The sequence below is a fragment of the Cebidichthys violaceus genome, unplaced genomic scaffold (genome assembly GCF_023349555.1).
Source record: "Cebidichthys violaceus isolate CVI_PGR_0920_01 unplaced genomic scaffold, fCebVio1.0.p SCAF_17, whole genome shotgun sequence".
NCBI lineage: Eukaryota > Metazoa > Chordata > Actinopteri > Perciformes > Stichaeidae > Cebidichthys > Cebidichthys violaceus.
Window position 1 is genome coordinate 6,730,177 of NW_027176340.1, and position 26,015 is coordinate 6,756,191.

The following is a 26,015-nucleotide window of genomic DNA, read 5'->3' on the forward strand; positions in this document are numbered from 1 at the left end:
ACAGGGTTTAGGATTTCAATTTCTACCCGAGAGCCTTTTGGTTGATCAATATATCAATCCAGCAATTAATCACCTCATTAATTACATCATGTGCTGATTGTGATCAGGTTAAAGGTCAAACCGCAACGAGAGGCGAGACGATATGCACCCTGGATGTTGCTGTTAAAGCAGCGGTTGCCAAAGACTTTGGTTACTCCCTCCTTAAATTATTATAGGTATTTGTTTTTTTACATATAATATCTGAAGAGGGTGTAATATACTAACTACAGACACCACTATTAAGTGCTTCATAATACTCAGCCAGTATCACTCACCAAAAATAAACCACACAGTATTCTCATGAAATGGTTTGATAAGACATAACCTTCAGCAACATATTCCAAAATGATAAACAACATGCACCTATATGTACAGTATACTATAATGAATGAATAATATTTCCCGTTCTAATCAACACAAATTGCTTTACATTCTTTGCAAATATAAAAGTAGAATCCTTTTGGTTATTATGGTGTCTGACTCACAAAAAAATGAATATTTTCACGGCTCCGTACCCAATTAAATATGCAAAAACACCAGCATCCATTCATTGTTGACTGATCAGTGCACTAAAGAAAATGGCCACAATTCTACCAGGAAACCATTTTTATGGTATAGCTCTTTATCTACATGTTATGCTTGCGTGGCAGGATAAAAAAAAAAAAAAAACACTTTTACTGATGCCATATCTCTGGCAGTGTGAACACTGTTCATCAGATATAGAGAGCTTATACTGAGGGCAAATCTGACAAAATTCCTCTGAGATAACATCCTATCCTATGCTAGCACAGTGTTCACCTTTCTCTCTTTCTCTCTCACCTGACCTCACACTAATGACTCCATAACCCCAAGGATGCATCATAGCATTACTCATTTCACCGTCCTTCCCTACTCCCCTTTTGTGAAGACCTCATTGTTTATCACGCACAGACCCAAACAGTGTTTGTTCCCCTCTGGGCAGCGCTCATTGCTTGTGTAAGTGATATGGTTGTTGACTACTGATTGCATTAGCTCAGCGGGTTGTTGAAGTTTTGCTCCACAACTTGTGGTCAGCGCAGAAAAAGATGACCTCAGTCACCAGTCCAGTAGGTTGAGCATCAGTGAGCGCAGGCAGGCAGGGCGGTGAGTTGTGCGACACAGCGTGGTTCCCATTAGTGTCAGCCACAAAGGGAAATATAGAGGTCATTTAGCTATAACAAAGGGATGCAGAGCCAGGGTCTTAACATTGAACTGGCGTGGTTAAGAGGCCCCCTGCTCTGTCGACTGTGGATGCCTCGAGTAATGCAGCTGTGGTGATGACTTGACTCTGAAGGTAACCTGTGATGCTAGTTATGTGCCTTTGGGAATTTTTTAAAGCGCTATACAAATAAAATGCATTATTATGATTATTATAAAAATCTTTTTTTTGCATTCATTTGTTATTGTTTCTTAACAAATTCCAAGTCCCACCATCCTTCCCCATCTAGTCACACCAGAACTGAGTGAATTGGCTTTACAACAAATTGATTCAAAATAATTAAAAAATGTTCTTCCCATTAGAAAATTCTTTGATTTGAAGCTACTTGTTTCACCAAAGTAAAATAAAATGTACATCAGGATGTGATCAGAGACCGGTTGTGATGTTTGCCATTAGTTTTAATAATAACATTGTTGGGCAACTAATTAAATTGTATGACTGCACATGGAGGTGGCTGATTAAGAGTCTGGGATTCAGAGGGCATGGAGATGACAGCAGGTCATTATTCAAGCCTTGGGCACTGTATCTTGATGTCTTAAAATTTGAAATCACATGGGCACGCACACACAAACCTCACACTAACACAGGCAGCAGCAAATATCCACACATACACAAAAAGAAATACACATTAATTGACGCTCTCACTACATCCTTCTTTTCTGCCAGCTCTCCAAATTTGAAGTAAACATGGGTGAAGCTTCACAAAAGTATCTCACTTCAAATGTACAAGTGGGAGTTAGTGATGCCTAATAACTTTAAAACCACATTTCCTGGCAGTCGTAAACCCATAGAAGCAAGAGAATGCACTGCAGTGTATTTACCACGTTGTTTTGGATTTAAACAGAGTATTTGTTGTCAGTCTTTTCTATTCAAAGTAACTAACTAGATTATTGGAGGCAGGAGACCATTCACTGCAAAGAAAAGAATATATTCTGTACCTAGCATATGGGAAGATGAACTGAAGAAAATAATTAAAGGAGCAGAAAAAATATAAAAGTGAACTTTAGATGAAATAGCATTGAAGATGAAAGAAATGGTCGTCAGTTTACAATAATACTAAATTCATTATTATTAATAATATAAAGTATAATAGTAGGAAAGGACTACAAATCACTGTGCTTTACCAGTTCTAGGATAGTTTTGATAAATATATTTGTTAATATTTTTTTATGATACATCAGTATTGTCAACGTTAAAAAGAAACAACAAATTCTTTACTAAAGCACACAATTGATTACAAGAGCACAATGTTCTTCATAGATCTAGCCTCTTAATTTAGCTCTGAAAGTGCACCAGATTGATGCATTTAACTTTCGAATGTACAAAATTTCCTTCCGGAGGAGCGTGTCCATGGCACTCCCTAGCTGGTCTGAGGTCCTCACAATATAGTCTCCCAAAATAGTGGGAAACACTGGACAGGATCTTTGGTATGATTGTGAGACAGAAGATTAGAGGGGGAGGGATCTAATCTTTGCGTCCTCACTGCAGAAGAGCCTGAGTGAGGGTGCTGAGGCAATTCCAATTTGTCGCGAGGGTGTCGTTCGTTGGTCACGGGGAGTTAATGAGGCGAGGCCCCAAGTTTTAAGTCATCCTGCCACCGCTGCCGATCCCGGACCTGATTGCTGTAATGAAATGGTCAGGAGATTATTAATCAAATGGCACTATATATCCACATACTGTACACATACTAACGCACATGCACACAAACACGTATAATTAAAAACAGAAAATAAGTGACACACAAGTGGTAGAGATCATACGTTAGACTTTTAGACCGATGGACTGGAAGTGGAAAATGTTAGTGTGCTACACGACTTCTCACTGCAGTCTGGACTTGTATTGATTGTGAAGACTCTGAGCTGGTGATACACCAGTTTACACGACCCAAGTTGCTCCCGAAGTGAATGAAGGGGTATGAATGATTAATTAGTCCCGATGAGCAGGTGGCACCTTGCACGGTAGTCCCTGCCATCAGTGTATGAATGGGTGTGAAAGGGTGAATGATGACATGTCGGGTTTTAAAGCAGCAGGAAGGTTGGAAGACTGGAAAGGTGCCATACAAGTAAGAGTCCATTTACCATTTGGTGTAGACCTTAAAAACATACAAAAGTAAACAAAGTCAACTTTTTAACTGTAGTTCGGACAAAGGAAAATAATTTGGTGTAGTCACACCCTAAAACACCGCTGGTATCAGGTTGAGTTGTCTACTTGTTCACTCCATAAATTGTCTCCTTTATTTTGTCTGGCTGGTAGAGCCTTATCAATTCACTCAGAGACCCAGGTGTGTTCAGTGCTTATCCGTAGCAGTATTGGAGTTGTTAACTGAGAGAGAACTTGCACCTGTTGTTATACTCGTCTTTAGCTGAGAACTGTTAAAGCGACTAACTGTAGATTTGTTTCCTTTTTGAACCAACCAGATCACAACCAGAACATCTTCCATAAACACAGATTGGGCTGAACACTTGTAGGGACTGAGCTTGAGCCGCCAATGCTAACTTGAGGTTAGCTCCGAACGACCTACTACCATCCAGCCTTCAATATCTTTCTTCTAGTCTGTTTTCTTTCATTTCTTGCAGAGTAACCGTTGCCCGGACACTATTCAGTCATTCACAATTGGCCTTGACCACATTTGATTGACACGCCCTCCACCATCATCACATTTTGATAAATTATATATATATGTATACATTCCCTTTCCACTTGACACCAGTGAGAAGACAAAACAAAACAACTGAAATTACTAAAAGTCTTCCAACTTTGGCAAATTGCATGATGATGAAGATTCCAGCCTGCATAGTCAGAAGCTGATTGAGAAAATGTTTTTTAGGGCCTTTAATGTGCCTAAACTACCTGTTTATGTTTTTTGAGTCTACACGAGGTCACAGAATAAGTTTATCTGGTTTATTGACCCTATATTTGGATAAAGGGTTGACAGTTTTTGCTGGCTACTGAAATAGGGAGAATCAGATGTCTAAAGTCGAATTTTTATGCTGCGTATAGTTGCATAGGCCTTTTGTGACATGTTCGGCACCGAGGAGAGGAGCTGGCCTGTGTACAGAGCAGACCGTTCGTCCGTCTGCTGCTTTGCTGCTCCCACAGAGAGCAGAGGTATTTTTCACTGAATTATCTCCCCTTAATGACCAAGGGATTCTAATTAAAGGCATGATTAGGGATCGTTCTTAAGCACCTTATTGGAAATTAAGTACAATCCATTCTGCCTGACGGCGAGTTTCAAGAGATACACTTTTGCTGATCACCATGTGAACAGCAGGGGGGAAGATGCCAAGTCTTGCTTTTGTTGTTTACAAAGGCACATCAGCCCAGGTCTATGGCCTGTTTCTATCCACAGAAATATTGTTGGTTGTGTATCTTCAGATAAGATAAATGATACCCCCTCCTCCCCCTCCCCCAGAACTATTGAATGGATTACTATGCCTTTTTCACTCTCCATTTTCGTACTTTTCCTTATCCTATAAGGTTAATGCTCTCTCATCTAAGTTATTTCACAAATGAGATCCTCCGGGGTTCACAAGTCTTTTATTTTCAAGTGCAAGTTGAAGGTGTTCAGGTTAGCGTCTTCTTTAACTCTTAAAGATAATTCATCCTGACCTGACACATCATGTCCCGTCAGACCAGTAAACAAAACCGCCGAGATGTTGTTAAGAACTAATGAGAACACTTTCAAAACAGAAAATGTAAATATTAGAGTCAAACTATGATGAAGATGATATCTGCAGCCTATTGCATGACAACATAAGTGCAGTTACAATGCAGTTACATGCAGAGCAAAGTAAGATAGTGAAAAAAGAATGTACTTTAGAAGTTGTTTAATATGCATGTATGTTTTATGTTTTAAATAAGTTCTGGGTATCATGCAATTGGAAGACTAGGCTATTTAAAAAACAAAACCTTGCATTTTTTTCATGAATTTGTCCTCTGACTACTGCAAAAACTAATAAAATGGTATACATGTGGTGCTATGTCCCATTTACTATACTGTATGCACACACCTCCAGCTACAGTATTATATGAACACACAACAAAAACAATTCTATCACAGTCTATTGATTTGTTTCATGCAGCAATAACAACAACTGAGTATTGATCTCATCTAATTCAGCTCTACATTATTTGAAATGCATTACTTTTGGTCTGAAAATGCTTAAAAGTCATCCTTATATTATTATATGTGTATTTGTAAGAGAGACAAATGCAGTAATTATAATATTTTTTTGTTCTACAATGACTTTCAACTCTAAGAACTGAGCTTTAAATGTATTATTGCTGTACTATAATATTTCTAACATGTTAAAAGAACAGAAATTGATGCAGTGGTTTGACTTTTGTTGTTCAGTTTAGGTTTTTTTGTGTGTGTGTGTATTTTCCTATATAGCAAAATGGGACTACAAACTGCATTTGCGCGACGGAATGCAGTTTGTAGTCCCATTTTGTAACCTTTTTTTTCCAGTGTTCAGTACATTGAAAACACAGTGGTGGTAACGGTTAGTTTCTTTGATCAACACCATCCGCCAACCGTAAGACCATTTTGCATCAGAGAAGAATAACTAATTACTTTAACAAGGCCGTCCATACTCTGAATTTTAGAGATGCATGCTCTGCAATTACTGCATCCCTCACTATTCTGACAAAGTTTCTTGAAAAGGTCACTTCTATCCTGTTAGAAATGAAAATCCTTTAGGAGAAGATTCTCTACCCTTTTGTAACCTTTACACAAGAAATCCCATTGGGTTGACTCATTGTGCAGTGGAGGGGCTCATAAATCTATATCCTATGGAATGGATGTCTCTAATCAATGGCTTTGGGTGCTTGTCTTGTCTAATCACCCGGTCACACCCATTGATCATGACGGCTGGGTCACAACTAGAGAAGCAATTACCAATCACAATACATGCTGCTAGTGAGCGGTGTGCGTGTGCATATGTGTAATTATGTGCATACGTGAAAGCCTGTAGTACCTGCACAACTGGCTGTATTTGCTAATTGAGCTGCTGTGGAAGTAAATGGATTGTGGGGCTGCAGCTTAACCAGCTGAAGTGTGGAGAGTGTGCACGAGTTTGCAAGTGTGTGACAGGAAGGGTCAAATGTTCCCTGAGGGCCGCAGGCACTCCTGACCCTCCTACAACACCAATTTAACCATCGGTTAGTCCATGTGTGGCATGGGGTGGGCTGTCGATGGTGGGCTGTCGCCACGTCTGAGGGTTTGTGGATGTGTTCGCGTGACATCTTAACTAAGTCTGCTCCTATCAATTAGAGTGAAGCGACGAGAGTCTGCGGCACCGAGGGGAGGCCAGAGGTGAGAGAGGGACAAAAGAGAAATGCAACGAAGAAACGAAACGGCAAGGAACAGCGGTGCTCCGAAAGAGGTGGGTGTTTAGTGAAGCTCTGAGATAACTACGTTGGAATTAAAGTCTTACTTGAGTGAGTTGGAGGATGAAAGAAAATGGCTGCACAAATGATCATTAAACCATGCATCTACATTTACCTCTCAAAGTGATTTGAATCGTAATATCGGTTGTATTGCTTTTGTTGTGACTAATTTCACTGTCCCTAAGCACATATTTACAAGTAAATAGGAGCAGTCTATAGAGATATATACCAGATATATATTTTAAAGTCAAAGATATGGCAACGATATCTTTGGGGTTGTATAGAAACAACGTTGCCATTGCAATATTTAAAAATCTCTCTCGGTACATACTGTATGTTTGTCAGAATTCTTAAAGAAGCAGATTTAAGGGATCCTAATTAGAAAATATTTGTTAATGTTATGTGTTTATGTCAAAAACATATATTGACCCATATTGTTATCTGGCTTTTTCTCACCTTGCTGCATTCATAGCAGCAAACTCGTCTGCCTTCAGACTTTTTTTCATTTTAATTGTTAGCTAAAAGGTTTTTGTTTAACTTAGCTATAACTAACATTTGCCTGCCCAAACTGAGCTAACTTCTCAGCCTGGAGTATCTTATTCCTTACTTATTATTCTGACTCTTGAACATTAATATCAGTATTGACCTTGAAAATCCAGGGTTGGTTGGGTTATGCTACACCAAAGTGGACCATCTTCACTTGGGACGAGTCTTTTGTGCCTTTTGGCACCTACTAGTAGAATTCATGTATCAAAACAGAGACATTTACTATTATGCTGTAATTGATGTGAATTTGGCTGATGAAAACCTTCATTAAATGGTCATTACGGCCCTGCAATGTGAAATCCATACAGACCTGTATGATAATGAGACAACCCTCAAGGGCTCCTTTAGTTCTTCCATGGCAGTTTCTCCTCTTGTTATCCTCCTTCAGCCCTCCTCTTGTCATGCATAGAGTCAAAACATGCTGTAGCCATTTTGTGAGTCTGCAAAGATGCATGGATCTCACGCAGAGACCTTCACGCTAAATGTTTGCCAACACCCCAAACTGTAAGGTCAAAGAAGACAGCAGAGAAAGTTCAGATTTTCATATTGGGCACTTTGCAAATTGGCATTGTCTGTATTTTCACTGAAACATTTTTGATTGATTTCTTTTTTTTCTCCAGTACTTCATTCACCTCTCATGCGCTAAAGCACTGCTTGTAAACCGACTATTAGCGTGACTGCTGCTTGGCAAGCAAATATGCTTACATTCAAAAAAGAGGAAAAAAGATTAATAAATTAAATAATATATGAATAAACAGACCAATGCAGTTTATAATATACAAGTTGACATCTTAATACATGCTGACCATTCAATGGGTGTTCCATCACAATCAGCCTCCGATATAGATGTAGTGGGCCTCTTGTGCATCAGACAGTGCCTCATCAATCTTAGTGGCGCTGTCCCCACAACAAAAAGGAGAGGAAAGCAAATTGCTGTATTTAATTAATGCACTGCCTCCTTTGTTACACTGCTGCTCAGCATCTTTCAGTCCACAGTGAGAGAAAAGGAACAAGAGAAACTCATTCGCACCGCGTTGTGCACATAGGGATCGCAAAAAAGAGAAAGTGAGAGGTAAAAAGATGGAAATGGAAAGAGCGGATGGAGAGAGAGAGAGAGAGAGAGAGAGAGAGACAGAGTCTAAAAATGAATGGCCGAGCAGAACGGGCTGCATCCATCGGCAAACTTTATAATGAATGTCTAAGTTTGGCAAGCATGATGGATGAGTCGAGAATGGTGTTTGTCACAAATGCAATCTTCTTTGAATCGCTCTGCTGTTTCCCAGTTCAGGCCAAGGCCTTGTGTGCTGTGCTGAACCAGCTAGAGCGTTGCCCTAATCATGTCATTAACGTTTAATGATCTGACAATTAACTCAACGACTACAGAGCACACACGCATGACAAATATCTCATTTCAGTGTGTGTAAATGTTAATGTCGTTAGACTTGTTTACAGTAACATATTGGACAATTAAGGCAAAGCTTCGGTATATTCAATTAGCTTTGAGTGATGTGTTGTAGCTGTGGAGCTGAAGTGACATAAAGCTTATACAGTATGATGTACACTTTGAGTTGAAACACACAGCTGGGCTGAGTGAGCTCACTCTGGTTAGTCAGTAACCATGTCAGTTCACTCGAAAATCCTTAAAAAAAACAACAACAACAACATTCTTTCTAACCTCAGCAACACAGTTGATATTTCACGTGACTTTGTGGTGAAAGAGATTGAATGCTTGTCACGTGTAGCTAATAATAGAGGGCTCTTAAACATGAGGAATGTAGTTGTTCAGTGTGATCTGTGAGTCTAGTATTTGGGCTATTTATTGGCCCAATGGGCTCACACATCACTCATCTCGGCTACCTTATTTTATCTCCATCTCATCCACCTCTTTTTACGTAGTCTTGTCTGATTACACCGTGGAGTGCAGATATTATTGAGGACACAAAGGCCATGTCCCTCTTCTTCTTTGTTCTTGTGTGTGTATGCGTGTGTGTGTGTGTGTGTGTGTGTGTGTGTGTGTGTGTGTGTGTGTGTGTGTGTTTGTTTGTATTTCTACACACAAAGATTAAATTAGATTAAAAGTGTAATGAATGGTATTTTTTTCCAAGTTTTAAATAGCTCCCTGGTCTCATGTTCCTTCCATTAAATGATCCTTATAAGTTACAAGCAGTGAGGTAAACAGAATTCAGAGGTTAGCAAAAGGAGGGGACTGGTGTTGGATTGGTGCTCTTTATTTGCAGATGGCTTGAGTTGAGGTATCGGAATCAGTATCAGGAGATTCCTAGTTTTAACCTATATAGACACACGTAATGGCTCACAATCTTTAATGCATTAATGAGTCAAAAATACATACAGTATGCAAATTGGGTTTTGGCTCTACGATGGACTTGATTTACTCCCGACTACAGTTCAACCTACGATCCTGGTCTTGAAATTTGACTTATCATTTGGGCAGTTGACTTGGATTTGACTTGTGTCAGAGTGTGAATGTTCATCTACACTTGTATAACTAAAACGTTTAGCAATAATAAAAAAAATCAACTTTCTATTTAATTACACTAGAACTCAGATGAGCTTAGATCCATTTGAGGTAATGAAGTTCAAATGTAAATCTATTTTAGTAGTATATACCCTATTCAGATTGTATGTGAGGTTATGTGAAGGAATGCTGTTGGTCGTCATACATGTTGTGGAAACCGCCCCGGTGTGTCCAAGCTCGAGGAATACAGTCCCTCACAGTCTACTCGGTCTAAAGGACGAACAGCAGGGTCTATTTCTCAGAGATGTGGGTGGCCGGCTGCTTGCCCACCCATCAATATCATGCAAGTATGTTGCTGTGACCTGCCGTGCATGTCCCCTCAGCTTAGATCAATAACACGAACAGATTGTGCACCCCCTCCCCCCACAAAGCCCCATCCCCACCTCTACTCTCTGAGGGATCAGTGTGTGCCTTTTCAACATCATTATCATAAATCCCCTCTTTGAAAGGGCAGTATCAGCTACGTAGACTGTTGGAACACTACAGAAATTCAATTGTCGGGATAAGCTCTATGAGATATAACAGGATACATATTAGTTAAATCAAACTGATTTTGAAGCAATCGCATCATACATCTGAGTGTGAGTTTCCTTTTTTCATTTTTCACTTCTGACTGGCATCGGTTCATTTCAAAAGTTACCTAATATTATTGCGATAAATTTGTGGGATAAGACAGGCTTGTACATAAAGCACTAAAAAAAAAGAAAAGAAACAAAAACCAAGACACAGCAAATCATCACTCACACTCGCACACTAGGTCAAAAACAAGCAAAGGAGACGGGCCACACGCGGCAAGAGGACATGTGGGATGAAGGGGGAAGAGAAAAGAAAGGAAGGAGAGGCGTTCACCTTGAGAGTGCTCATCCATTACCGGAAGGCTGAGGCCCGCTCTGTCACACTGTCACAGTGATGCCACCTCTACGCCACCCGAAAGGTCACCTAGCTCTTCACTGCACTGCTTCAAACACACAATACACACATACTCCAGAAACGCAGACGGACACACTCCCATCTGTCGCCCTATCGCTCACAAGTCGCTGCTGCAGCCACACAGACACAAATGAGCACATATGCATTCAGCTGCTACACGTGTGAGAGGAAAATAATGTTCCACAAGTCACTTTTTAACTAAAACTAAAAACCAATATTGTCGTTTTCGCATGGAACAAATCTTTCTCTTCTGGAGTGTGAAAATGTGCTCATAGTTTACCTACCATACCTTACTTATCTCCCTATATTACCCCTATTTTCTACTGTATGTGTTACTTTGTTTTTATAAATTAAACCTATAGTTGAAAAAGGTGTTGTGCTGTTTTGCAGTCAGTAAAGTTTATCAGGAATGAGCAAATATGATATATACTGTTTATATACATATATATATGATATAATGACACATCTACATCTGAAATCTCAAGAGACAACGATTATATTGATGTGGTTTTGTGTGAAATCACATTGTAGTGGATTTTACACTGTAACATTCATAATTCCTTTTGGCTTACGGAGAACAATAGCGCAGCTCCACAATATTAATCTGTACATTAGGGAATCGTTATCCCTCAAAAAAAACTTGAACATTTTAAAAGATTTCTATTTATTTTTATGTACTTAAATTACACATTTTGTACAAAATACAAAATGTATTTTAAGTCACAGGAGGTTTTGTACACCTTTGTGGTTAATGACTAGACACAAGCAGTGTAAATCTCACAACTATCACAAAACAATTACTAGCTTTCTAAGTGAATAGAATGAGGAAGTTAGAAAAAAAACAATAAAAACAGATTGACATGAGGCAGCAGGACAGTTGTGTTAAACAACAAGTGTGTTGTTTTACACAGCAAAATGTCTGCGTCTACATTTACAGCTAAATACTGAAGAATATCTATCTCAGTCCCAGAACAAAATAATACTCCATTCATCTAAACTGACCTTTAAGAAATGAAAACTTTCACTGTTTATTTTGTAATACAACAAAGATGGCCAGCACAATGTCCTGAGACTACATCCAATGTAGCACAAAAACCTTATGAAAGAGGGTGTTTATGAATGTGATAACCTAACACTGATCCATTTGTGGCCTCCTCAGAATCATAGCTGCAACAACAACTTGTAACTTCATCACTACAGAAATGATGCGGACTTGGCACTGTTGTGTGTTTTCTTCTTGAGAATTAACACTTACATATCACAGCAAGTTAAAGCAAATGCTTACAGTATTCACACATACCTGTAATGTGCTGTCAAGAAAACACACCAGCCAGAAACACGAGAGGCTTTACAGTTTTTATTAAAGAGGTGTAAATGAAAGTGTTTGCGAAAATACACGATAATCATTGAACCTGCTGAAGCTCTGACAGCCTTTCAAAAATAACCCCGCTATCTTAACGGTTCCTCTTCACATGGGGCGTCGGCCTATATTGTGTTACCGTGCCACTAACCAGTGGATGATAGTTTGTTTTTTGGATTCAATCCAAAGTTGCAGAAACAAGAGAACGACCCGTATTTTTGTTCAGTCATCTCTCACCACCAGGACGCTGTACTTCCCCTGGGAGGAGAGGTACTTTTGCTGTAGCAGCAGTTACACAGGTTAGACCTGGCGCTGTGCCATCACAATCACCCAGAGCCCAAAGTCAGACCAATAGTCCAAACCTCAAAACTAATAAAGATAAATTATAATAATGATCAAAAGGGAAAAAGCAAGTCCTGAGATTTGTGACGCTGGGACCATGAAATTTCCTGTCAACCGATTAATCATTTCAGCTGTATTTGTAAAAATTCCTGGGTAGTTTCATTTATAAAAAAACATTGCAATTGTGAAGATCTTTGTATGTTTTGTATGTAAAAATCTTAATTTGTAAAGTAACAAGTAACTTAAGCTGTCAGATAATTATAGTGAATTAAAAGTAGAACATGTTGCCTGTAGTGGAGTAGAGGCAGAAAGGGGCAAATAAAGTATTAGTATCTCACATTTAAGCACAGTACTTGAGTAAATGTACTTCAAACCTTCCAACAAACTCTCACTTGATTTCAATGTGTCTCAAAATGCTTCTTTGAAGCTTTTGAACTTAACTTTTTTGATATCCAGTAGCTATATATCATATTAACCCGAAAAGCATGAAGTGTAAAGGAGGTGTATGGTTTGGGATTTGAGGTGGAGACTCTGTCCTCATTTCTCTTTGGCATTTTCTGAATGTCATGGCGGAGGCTCATTGAACCAATGCAGGCAACAAACAAAATGGAGGTATATTTAATTCCGCTGTGACTCTTTCACCTACTTTTTTTTTTTTTTACAGTAAAGGAGAGTATCCTACAAGTTAAGACTTAAGAATTAAGAGAGGGAAGTGGAACTTGGAGATAAGAGTACTGAAGGAGTGTGAGTCAGTCCGAGAGGTGAGAGAGGGTATGGCAGGCAGACTCACTCTGCTTCTTTAGGATCTGGAGAGAACAGGTGGTGTTATGATATCAGCGTGGTGCTTTAGAGGCTGCCGAGCACAAATGTTCATCTAAGCGGCCAGTTAGCGGTTACGTCAGCATCTGTTTGCAGAAAAGAGCCTCACAACAGGACATTTAAGACCATCGATAACCCAGTAAACCTGCAGGTGTTCTGCAGTATGGAGTTCAACAGACTGAATTTTAGGGGTGATTAGTCCTAGATCCATAAGAAAACCAGTACACTACCAGCACTCTTTTCATAAATAATGGGAATCAGAATCTAATCGGATTGTTTTCACATTTTGCACTTCGTGTAACGCCATCTGAATTATTATTATTATTATTTTTACTGTTTCAAATGTTTTGAAGTAATGTCATTAATTTGAGGTTCAAATTTATATTTTTCATCAAGGTATTGCAGTTTTTAGTGGCTATTTCCCCAGTAATCAAATGTTTTTCTTGAAAAATGTTCATCACAGATATTTGTTTTCTGCTCTGATTCACATCAAACCTCTCTGGTAACTTCCAGCATCATTCATTATCCACAATAACTGTAACTGCTGTTGCTATGGATATTCTATCTTTTATACAATAGGTACAGTTTCATTTTTCTTCCTCTAAAAAGTGAGTATATAGAACACTGGTCACTGACAAACTAAGAGATAGAGTTACCTAGCAACAAATAAATCACTGCTACAAAAACCATGCCTAATGGAACTTTATGGCACAGTTGAAATTCACTTTGAGCAATGTAAGTGCTTTGGTAAAAATCTGTATTGAAGGTTATTTTTTTAGTTATTGGCTAGCTTAAGTGCTTGTACGATCGTGTACAATGTTTCTGCAGATCCATTCCATCTTTCTGTAAATATGTGCTCTGAGTAAAACAAGGACAGATATAAAGAGCACTCCATCCCTACAAGAACTTCTATGTTGATTCTGACAAATCCCAGAATACTTTCAATGATAAAATCATTTATGTCCAGCGCCAAGGTTTTTTTGAATGTTAACATAACTTCAACTTTCATCAATATCTGCACACAGCATCTGCGGTATGGTTAAGTAAGGTAAATATCGTTATTATGTAACATGAACTATGGTGATCGTTTAATGAAAATGCAAATGTTAGTTTCACCTCTATAGTGATACACGCCAATGATCCACCACCCTAAGCTTCACACCTTCACCAATAATGCTGTGAGGCACTGAACGTTGGATTCAGATGTAAATCATGACTCATTACATTATATTACATTACAGTCATTTAGCAGACGCTTTTATCCAAAGCGACTTACAATAAGTGCATTCAACATTGGTAATCAAAAGAACTACTAGTCACCAGAAGTCATAAGTACATTTCATTTTCCAAACAAGCATCTAAGAGCATGAAGCAGATCATAACTCAGAGCCAAAGTACAGTGCAGAAACAAGAAAAACAGTTAGTGCTCTAAGTAATACGAATACAATAAGTGCAACAAGCTAGACTCGTCCTCTTTGTATGTTTTTCTCATTGATACTGGTGTCAACCCTAGTTTATTTTTAAATTCCCAGATATCCCACCAAGAGTAAAGTTTTCCCTTTTAAAGTTTTTGTTTCTCAGACAAATGAATAAAGAGAGTCTTCAGTCGAACATCTGTGTTACCTCACCCCTAAAACATCTTTACGTGACAAACAGGAAGGACAATAGCATCACTCACAGTTTCTGTCATTTATGATTTGAAATACATAATCCAACATTTGGTCAACATTAAATTCTCTATGCTGCCTCTTGGACAAATTGTCTGGTGCCATCACCACCACTTCCACTGCTTTGCCAAAACCACTCAACTGTATCTCTCAATCATAACCCTCCATAAACCATCGTGTCCTCACCAACTGTGTTGTCAACATGAAATGCCAAGTGCACTAAATAGCCCTGAAATGAAATGCGATAACCTTGAAATATTGATTGTTTGCCCTACGTGTTCATCATAAAAACCTGGTAACCTACCCTTAAATAAATAAAGTGTTCAAGTATTTAACAACATGAGTTTCATATGAAACCCAAAGACTGGCTGAATTATTACGTGTGAATGGCACCAGTACATGTCCTCCAGCCCATTCACTGCACTGTGGTGGTTTCATCCTGTAACTCTGTGCAGGCGTATGGCTCCTCCAGTTGATGTATTATGAGGCCTTTAACTTGTTACTGGGCCTCTGGGGAGGATGGGATGGCGAGGAGGAATCCATCTTGCATCCCAAGCTTCAAGGTCTTGGTAGTTTTCCCGTGCTCTCTGGTAGAATAGTTTGAGAATAGTGAAGGTAGAGCACATGAATAATTCTTTACTTATTGAGTAGCGATTGTATAATTGAACATCAAATAAATCACAACTTTCCATTGTGCGAGGAAAGCAGGAATAATCTTTTCTTCAAAGGTTCTCAATACGATATCGAGAGCATATCAATTGCCTCCACACAGCTCTCAACATGGCTACCGCTGAGCCCCCTGCTAGAAGCTAACGGTGCTAACAGCACCAACAATGAAAACAACTGCAACAGTGCAGTCAGAAGTAACAGTGTTTACCTGAGGGGGAACCGGAGGTTGGGAGTTACCTTCCGCGACAACACCGTTTTTAGGGACAGCGTTTTCAGCGGTAACCGTCGTATGAGCGCGGTGCAGAGTGACGGCAATTTGCTTGTAAGTGTGGCGCAACAGAGAGACTCACATCAACGTGCGCGAGCGTCCGGCCCAGGAATAGCGACTTCATTCTCTGCTCAGGACTAAATGTTTACGTCGCAAATTGTTGTTTTGTTGCTATATTAGTGCTCTGAATATAGTATTGACAACCTTTAAACTAAAGTACTTCAGTTAATATCTGATAAAAAAATAAATGTAACTGTATTGAAAATGGCTTATGAGTTGCCTATAATTTAGTGTTGGTGAGGTTTTGGTTACTTTTCACTAAAATAAATTCTACTCACTGTTCTTAAGATGAAAACACAAAAAAAAACAAGTTTAACATTTTAAAGTAATGAGGGTTGTACTTTCCAATTTTATTGCATTGTTTTACAATGAGCACTTTTATGTTGAGTTACCCAAAAAACAAAAGGCCCATTGTCACTGCAGCAGTATGTCACTGGGATGAATCTAATATACTTTGGAGCCTTTGACATTTTAGTGGAAATACAAATCTACAGAGCACACCATAATGGCGCCTGAATGTGGCAAAAAAAACTAGTTGCACTTTAGTTTTAGCTTTGAAATTGGTCTCGTTGTGTTGAAAGAACAGGCAGCTTGATTTGTCTGCAAATCAGCATGAGAAAAATATTCCACGCCAAAGCACAGGTCACTTCACAGTGCAAAGCCCAGTCTTTCAGAGAAAGAAAAAAAAGAACAAACAGAAGAGGAATCTAAAACTGTAAGAATAAAGCCCAAATATGTGACGGGAAACAGCAGCTACTGTCAGCTCCAGTCAGTAAAACCTGCTTTACCCAGTCTGCAGAGAGAGGGAGAGAGAGGGAGACAGAGAGAGAGAAGGAAAAGGTTAATTGTATCTAAGGATACTTACGACTGTTTGCATTTTCCATCATTCGCCAAGGCCCACCTTAAGGTTCCCTGACCTTTTATTTGCTTCCTAATGAAACTTGTGTAATAAATCACACTGTGACACACCTCTTCCTTCTCCTTTACTCCTACTTGTGTATTTACTGCTGCTGGAAGTCCATGTGCCACTTCTCTCTCTCTCTCTCTCTCTCTCTCTCTCTCTCTCTCTCTCTCTCTCTCTCTCTCTCTCTCTCTCTCTCTCTCTCTCTCTCTCTTTCTCTCTCTTTCTTATTGCCTCTCTCTCAGCCTGTGTCTCTCTCTCCCTTTTGTGGACACTGGGCCTGCATTAATAACACTGACACTCCAAACGGGGGAGATAAAGGGAAATGAAGATGGGAACCAGAGTCTCTCAATATGTGCACTTCATCATATACCAGACAGCCACTGAAACAAGGGAAGGGGGATGATATAGATTGGGGAGAAACGAAGCGCGGGGGTTGTTGAAGGAAATGGAGAGACTAGGAGAAAGTGAAAACGGGTGAGGTTGGCTGGAAGGAGGAAGGGAGGAATGGCACAACTTGGGGTATAGAGGTCGACAGGCCTATTATAAGAAATGTAAGGCTGTTGGAAAGGTCTTTTTTAGGTGCCAGGGGATTGAATGGGTCTTTCATGAGATCCAGAGCAGCTGCATGATGCTTACCAATGGAAAAGAACCAGTTTAAGTTATATATACATATTTCTTGAGTTGAACTGTGAGCAAAGAAATAAGGGGAGAGGCGGTAGAACAAAACAAGTGGCAGGGTTAATGCACAAGCACACGTGTCGATGCTTGTATGTTTCCATCCAAGCTGTGTGTGTTTTTTTAAATCAAATCTTAATCAGCTCGTCGTGACATTATATACATAGACATCTATATAATTGGCACTGTTCTCACACTGTCAGATGATGGTGGTAAAGATTAATGATGTTGTACTGCCAACAGGCATAAAAATAGACTGGTAGCTCTGCCGGCAACATCGTTTTTTTTTATCTTCTGGAGACATAAGTGGTCATTTTTTCCAAGTGTATTTCTCACTGACACAGTCAGAATAACACATGCCTAACATTGTCAGCTAGCCAACCAGGGTCTAATTTAAAAGTTTACATTTTTAATGTAGCTTAATGAAAAGATTGTGATTCGGTTGCAGTGTTTCTGTCCAGCTGTTTGCGAATATACAGCTGCCTTTTTTCTCAGAAATGATGGACGTGCTTTGGAACTTTGGCAGGAATGATGGCATGACTTTCTGTAGTGAGTCAAAGTAATCAGTAAAGAGGCAACTTTTTGCAGTCGTGAACGAAGACGCTGGGCCATCTGACAATATTATCCCTCTCATCATCAGCAACCTCCTTCCTCTCATCATCATTATCACCTTTCACTTGCAGCCCCTGGTTACAGGGTGTGAGAAAGTTTTAATCTCCCTCCCTCCTCTTTCCGCAGTCACCAAAAGCATGTCTCAAATAAATCTGTTGGAATTATTTTTAAAAAGAAAATAGCGGACACTTTGCTTTCAGAAGCAGATTGTTCAAAACTCCCACCAGTAATTAACAGGCAGAGAGGCATAGGGAGAGCGAGAGGCAAACAGAAAGACAGATCCTCAGTGGCTCTAATTGGAACAACATCTCACACTATGCAGAAGTGTCGTACCGTTCCCGTCATCAACAGCCCCCTGTTTCCCTTCCTGCCCCCCTGTGCTCTGCTTTTTCCCACTTCTCCGCTCTCTCTGTGCTCGCCTTCAATTAGCACTGGCCAATCACTAGCCCAATTAACTGTTTTTGTGACTTCCTGCCTCTCTCCTCTCAAGCTGATGAACATGCAGCCATCTCCCAATTAGAGGGATATTAATTAGGATCAACGAATAAGGGTCACTGACTACAGGCCCATCATCTCACTCAGTCTCTGCAATGATACATGTGGGAGCGTCTTTCTTATGAAACAGAGGTATTGACCTTTAGCGAGACACAGAAGAACAGAGAGTGGGTGGATGTACACATATCGCCACACATTTTGCCATGTAGGAAAACAGCCTTGACAACCAAACGTAAAAATATTCTCCACAAGCCAGTCCCAGCCTAACCCTCCCTCTTCCCATCCCTCCCTTTGTCTGCCGCGTTCCTTCACAAGCAGACAAAGTAGAAGCAATGAGTCAAGGCAGCCATGCGTGGCTCCTGTGTGCGGCTCTGTGAGCTTTGTTTAAGCTTGAGGATGCTCAATGAGACGCAGAGAGTGTCATTTCTCAGGCCTGTCCCACAGGCTCGCCGAGAGGGCGGAGAGGGGAAAATGGAAGTGTAACAAACAGACTGTTCAATTAGGGGCGGAACGGTGTGAAATTGCCTCCAAATGATAAGCCTCTATTATAGCTGTGGCTGTACACTTGCCTGGTAGGTGAGCAGTTATGTATCTCAGCGAGACAAAAAAAACACAAATTACGGAGACGGTGTCCACGCATGCATCTATGGTTATGACAGACATTACAGATATGGAACAATGTGCAAGTCAGAAAATGTGGTAAATACAGACATTATATAGTTAGTGAGTGGACCTTGTTGCAGTAGGACTTGTAATGTATGAGGGTACAAAACTGTGCCATCCTCCGTATCATCAAAACTACAGTCAGTTGCCAGTTTATTAGGTACACCCAGCTATAACTAATGCAGTCTAAATGCAATAAATCCTACCTCGTGTTCAGTTTTTGTTGAAACTGGTTTATAGTGGATTACCAGCCACAAGAGCAAAGCTGGTATTGTTTTTACCTTGTGTGTGTGTGTGTGTGTGTGTGTGTGTGTGTGTGTGTCATCATGGCAAAATGGGAGTAACCTGTAGCAGATACTACGTCAGCACCACTGTTAGTACTTTGCAAGGTGTTATTTTGTCTGTGAACAGATTGTGTTAACACAATAACATTGCAACGTCAAGTCACGCCATTTTACAGCTGTGTAGTTGAATTAAAGTGGGGAAGGGGACATTGGCGACCCAGCTTCTTGCCCCAGGCCCGATTTGGCGTCATGAAACTTTACAGGTGTGTAGTTGATAACAAAATGAAGGCAGAGTTTGAAGACGGGTGCAAGGGTGCCGGTGGTAGGGGAGTAGAAAGAAGGGCCAACTGGCCATTATGTCTCTCCGTAAACCAAAGAGTCTATAACACATCAGAAAATAGTGAAACATGCCCAACACAATTTCCCCGAGCCCTAGGGGATATTTCCAAATTGCTTGTTTTGTCCGACGAACAGTCTAAAATCCCAAGATATTTAATGTGAAATAATAACATTCTCACATTAAAGAAGCTTGAATCAGGAGATTTCTAAGGAGAAGAGTTAAATACTGCACATTTAGAAATTGTTTTTAATTATTTAAAGCCAATTAAAAAGATAACAGTCCTGTTTATGTCTTTCTCACTCCTGTGCCATACTCCACTCCGCTCTGACATTATGGATGCCCGGGCCTGCAGCCACTACTCTAAACTCATACATCACTGGATAAAGGTTAAGGAACAGAACTCCCCTCAGACAGTGGGCCCAGGAAAGGGCACGTGTAGGTAATTGTGCAGGGTTTTCTTTTTTTTCCCCTCACAATGAAGAGGTTCAAATCAAGTACTCAAACTTTGCAGAGGTGCATTAGTCACAGAGGAACGACAACAGTACAAGTACTTCTACCTTGAGACAAGCAGGTTGATTAAGACACATTATGACTGGAAATCCAGAGGAGACTTTTCCAACACATCCTCATAGGAAGGTCAGCACTCATGCGTAAAGGTTCAACTAACAAGAGTGGGGCTGCAGAGGGAGGAGAGGTGGAGGATGGAAAACTAATAAGTCATTGAGTTTGCTTTCAAAATGCTTCTAGATGGATGACGCTTGCCACATGTAAACAAAACGATGTGAAGGTCAGCTTACAGTAAGTCCTCTGCAGAAGAATCAACCCTAAATCCAAATGTAACACGTTTGTACGAGTATGTTTTTGTGACATCACAACTAGTTTGATGTCAGTCAGTCGTGTTTCAATATGCGCCTTCCTGAAGTGGGCTGTTGAAACTTTAAGCCTCCAGCGAACATACACTTATTAAAAAGGACTGTGCAGTGATGTCAGAGACGTGTCCAGTGGTTAAATATTTGAAATATATATCGCAGATATCTTAGTGAAGGAGCAGATGTCATTTTTACAGTTCTTAACTATGTAAATTTATTCGAAGCACAGTACTTTTATATTTCTTAAAAAGTTGGAAGAAGTGTTTGATGATGGATTATGAATGTATATTGCAGCTTTTGCCCATAGTTTAGATCCCTTAAGGGATCTTTGTAAAGAAACCTTGTGAAGTTCTTGACCTCTAGTAGCGTTATGGAGCAACTCTTAAGTAGGGCGAGTAAGAGGCAATATGTTTGAAATATATATTTCATACAACTTATAATGTAAATATTATGTTATAGTCTTATTAATATGTTTCCTACCTAATATTTGACAAATGTATGCAGAAATCAAATATGAAACAAACTGATGGTCAATGCAATTTTTTCACATACATCAGACAAATCAGCAATCTAACCAAAAAACAGACAGAAGCAATTTTCATATCACCACAAAAGAAGTAGGGGTGGGAATCACCAGAAGCCCCATGACACGAAATTATCACAATACTTAAGTCACGATACGACATTATTGCGATTTTGCAATATTGCGATTTGCTGAGTATTGCAATTTCAAACACTGCGATATATTGAGATTAATTTGCTATTTTCAACTGCAAACTATGCAGTTTGTTTACATCAGTTGTATCTAAGTAGTGGTGATTTGCATAAAAACACACAAATGATTAGTAGATAAAAGATTGTATTTTTATTGCAAAAACAATCTTAACATTAGTCATTTTAAGGATGTATTATAACCTGCTTCAAGCTAGTGTTAGGAAGTGTAACAGGCCATAATTCATCTCTAATATCTATTTATATTGCTATGAAAACAATAAAAACAATAAAACTACATTTCACAAGATTACATTTGAACACACCATGATAACGTAATAATTTACTTTCGTTCAATACTAATCTTTATGTAATGGAGCTCGAACGCACCACCATGTAACTCAATTGAAACTCTGTACGGCTCTGTGCCGTACTTTATAACAACCGCTGTTGATGTCAACGTTACTGACGTTATTAGCTCTCCTCTTGTCGATTTTAACACAGATTTGTTGTTCACGTGCATCATTATCAGACCAGATCGCATTATTCTTCCCTCACCTAGGCCAATGACGATCGGCAGTAAAAACCTTTTTTCACACTATAATGGTTAAACTGTGTAATTAATCCACGGTTCACATGACTCCCTGATAATTTTACTACATCTAAAATGCTCCCACACTGCCTTTTATCCTTTTTTTCCCCCCACCCCTAAAACGAACCCTCCTCACTTTTCTTTTTGGCTGGCATTAAGCGGCCACAGAGGTGGTGTATCTGAACGCATTTTCACATTGACTTCTCCACTCAGCCGTTGTGGTTGCTGCTTGTATTTGACCAAAGTCTTGTCTACAAATGTAACAGGGTCAATGTGGTTTATCCCCAGTCAGTTAAAGCACTGTGGGGATTTGAGCTCCACTGCCCTTTTGATGTCTTCACCACTAGAGCCTAACATCAGCTGCCGGAACCAAGAAAAAGAATAATTACCTTTTCATGGATGACTTTATCGAGCCGAGTAAAGAGGCTTTCACACTAACAATGCCATGCAGGTATGATGTTTAAATCCCTATCCTGCTGAAATCAGCAGACCTTACCGTCGGTGTTTTTCCTCAAGCAGGTTCCTGACAATGAAAAATGTCTGCGTTCTCAAGTTCAGACTGAGTGTGAAAGAGTGTGTGTGTATGAGACGGGGGGGGGGGGATAAAGAATATCAGAGTATATGCATGACAGTACAGTAAAAGCAAGTTGCTGCTTACTGTGGTGTAAAAACTTGGCAGTGAATTTGTCCAGTTGGTGAGCTCCCTGCTCGTGTTATCCTTGATCAATAGCATGAGGTGACTGTATGGGTCCTTGCACAGTGTGTTAGGGGGCCAATCTTCATCCCCTAACCAGCTGGCCCTCGCAACCCCACCTAAGACAGATAGAAACATTACACATGCATGCACGTATTGACTGCACACACACACACACACACACACACACACACACACACACACACACACACACACACACACACACACACCACATTCCCACCCACACCTATGCCACCATTACAGACAGGCTTTTAACAGATGGGGAGGAAGAGGCTAAGCCCGCTGCAACCATTCTGCAGCCGCTCGATTGGTAAGGAGTCGCAAGATTTATGGCTGACAGGCTCTTACTAGTTTTTATGCATTCCTTCACCATCTCCTCCTCTCCTTTCCTCCCATACCTTTTGTTGATCATGCTGACATAAGCTGAAAAAGCAAACTGTGGTGTTCAGATTTTTCTCGCCAGGTCTATGTTGGTGTCCTGATTAAACTCCTCTCATGTGAAGCTCGTGACCCCCACAGAGACTGTGCAAAGAGGCAACGTGAATCTAGGAAATGTTTTAATAATGTATTTAATACTTGAGGAAATAAAAACGAGACAGGGTGGTTTAAGGAGGAGGCACGTGGTTGGAGACATTTCCTGATGATGAACAACCGTTTAATTCATCTGCTCAGCATTTCCTGCTACAGCAGGTGTTCATGCACTTGATGAGCATTAAAGAGCAGCATGTTACTGTGCGTGAGAAACGTGATTCAATAAAAAAAAAAAACGCCTGTAGCCGTGATTACATACATAATACATAAATGTCAGATAATTCATAACTTTACAAGCTTTGGTATAAATGTGAAATAATTTGCAACTTCACCTTACTTTTGGTCAGAAACAAACTCCAAATGCACCTTTTTAACCCGTATTTCCATGAATGCAGCGACATTAAGTGAGAATTTATGAGTTGAGCACAGATGTGCATCCAATAATTGTGTTTTCTTTCCAGCCCAGCTCTCTGAATGTATCACCGGAGTGACATTTTGTCTAGGATCTCATGTAGTAATGAAGCACATTGTTATTTTCACTTAATCGATAGGTACGGAAATTGCTTATAGATGTGGAGGCAACGTAATCCAAAGCTAACAGATTACAATACCTAAAGTGTAAGAAAGAGCAAGCCAGGAGTTCACAGCAGTTACCCTGAGCAGCTAATCAGAGATATGTGATCGTCCAGTAATAAATGTAACTCTCAATGCTCTGATTGCCAGTCGTACGACAAGGGTGAAATCTCAAGGGCAGCAAAATGAGGCAGAAGAACGATGATGATGATAAGCCATAAATTGGAAAATGTGGCCTATCTTTCTGTCTTAGTGCTGCAGATGAGATGGAGAAGTGAAGCATTATGGGTCTATTTCTTAGCCCCACTGAGCAGTAAGGTACAGAGATGACCATCCACTCCTGTCTATCAGCGTCTGCCAGGCGCTGCTCTTTCCCAGAACTTTTCCTCTGCTTCAACTCCCGGGCTTTAATTATGCCGAAGGCACTACTAGGAGGCCTCTCCCCGAGCATAAATACATAAATACATGAGCACAGATAGAAAAATATACAGACAGGTGGACAGAAAGGCACACAAAGTCATCTGCCACACACACGCACATAAACACAATAAGATGCAATCACTGGAGCTGCAAAGAATAGCACATTAACACAAGTCATTTGAATGTAACACAGCAACTGTCAGGTCCCAAGGTTCCTCAGTCCAGTCAGTTAGTCGTTGTCTGGGCTCCACCGCCTCTGAATATAAAACCTCATAGTGGCTTTGCCGTACACCTCCCCATTACGAGCCCAGACCCTGTATAGCATACATATGGGGGGAGCATTATATGTATAGACCATTAACCAGGCCAGGGATCAGAATGTGATTCGATGGACAGTGTGTGGGGAACACAACTCCAACACAGGCGTGCGGCGTTATACGATAAATTTTAGATAGCAGGCATTGTGCCAGCACAACTCTCGCTGACAAGCAGAGGGAAGAATGCTCCAAGACTACATTATAACCCTCCGATCAGACACAGCCAGTGTTTCCAAGCACCTTCAGACTCCATCATTACCTATTCAGAGCCTATTCCACCGGACTGTCATGGGACTCATTACTCCATTGCTTTGTGAGGCTGCAGACAGTCGCGCGGCTGTGCGGTGGGTAAGAGAGAGAAAGCGTACGCTGACCCAGGGCACGAGTGCTGACATGGAGTGTCTATCAACGCCCACGTAGAGTACACAGGGTTTGACCGCACTGAGGGAGGTTTAGAGGTAGAACGGTGCCACCGACAGTCTGCCGACTGCTCAGGGCCCTGCTGGAGTCCATGCATGCTGCAAGGACACGATGTAATATTGTGTTGGGTCAGCATCGGTGAGAAGAAACGCAAAAGCTTCACCCAATGAAAACTGGAAGGCAGGCAATGTTAAAGGATGAATTCACATTTTTCTAAGTCTACTTTGAAACAAAATGCCCATGTGGTGACTGTAATCATTTACATTCAGTCTGTCCATACTGGCTGTGAAAAGATTACTTACTAAAGCGATGAAAAATCCACAGTCCTCATTCTGTGTAAAAATGCTTACTGATGCTGAAGCCATGAGACTTCATCGGTATGGATCAGTCAAATCAAGTGGCTGTCTTCCAAAGGTTGTCATTTTAGTACGAAATACTATCTTCATAGTAATTTTGTACTAAAACTAACTTATCTAAGTTACTCAATCAAGTGGGTATCCCAAGTCCTCCAAATTAAACAACAACTAGATAGTTGAAATAGTCGAAAAACAGATATAAGCATGTTCTGATCTGACCTGATCAAGTTTATCCGTGCCTTCTAACTGTTACAAAACAAGTTGTTGATCTGACAATGGTTTAGGCATAACATTAACGTGGTGAGGTGTTGGGGAAAGATAATGGTTTGAATTTAAATGACAATTTCATTAAGTTGGGTGGCACCATCATTATAATGGCAATAATTACCACTTGGTTGGGGTTGGGGAATGACAGACGGTTAAAGGAAACCAACACTGACTGTCGATAGGAAACTGGAAACAAACAGCGATCGCCCATGTTAACGTCCGGCGTTTTGTTGACCTATACCTTTTCTCCCCTTGCAAAATGTGTGCCTCTATTGCACCATTTCCTCCTTTTGCTCTTGCAAGACAAGTTTCAATACTCTATATCATATTTGTCATAGCCAGTATAGACGGGAGGCATGATCACAGCATCCATTAACTCTTTAAATATACATATGGGCATGTGAGTATTG

General features: G+C 40.2%; 1 protein-coding gene across 1 annotated transcript in view; it reads left to right on the forward strand.

Moving 5' to 3' along the window:
* LOC137873511 (neurexophilin-4) overlaps window positions 1-26,015 on the forward strand; it is a 110,841-nt gene that overhangs the window by 22,294 nt on the left and 62,532 nt on the right. The window contains exon 3 of the mRNA XM_068711732.1: window positions 6,549-6,660. The gene's annotated coding sequence lies outside the window, so the exon portion shown is untranslated. The remainder of the gene's footprint in view (window positions 1-6,548; window positions 6,661-26,015) is intronic.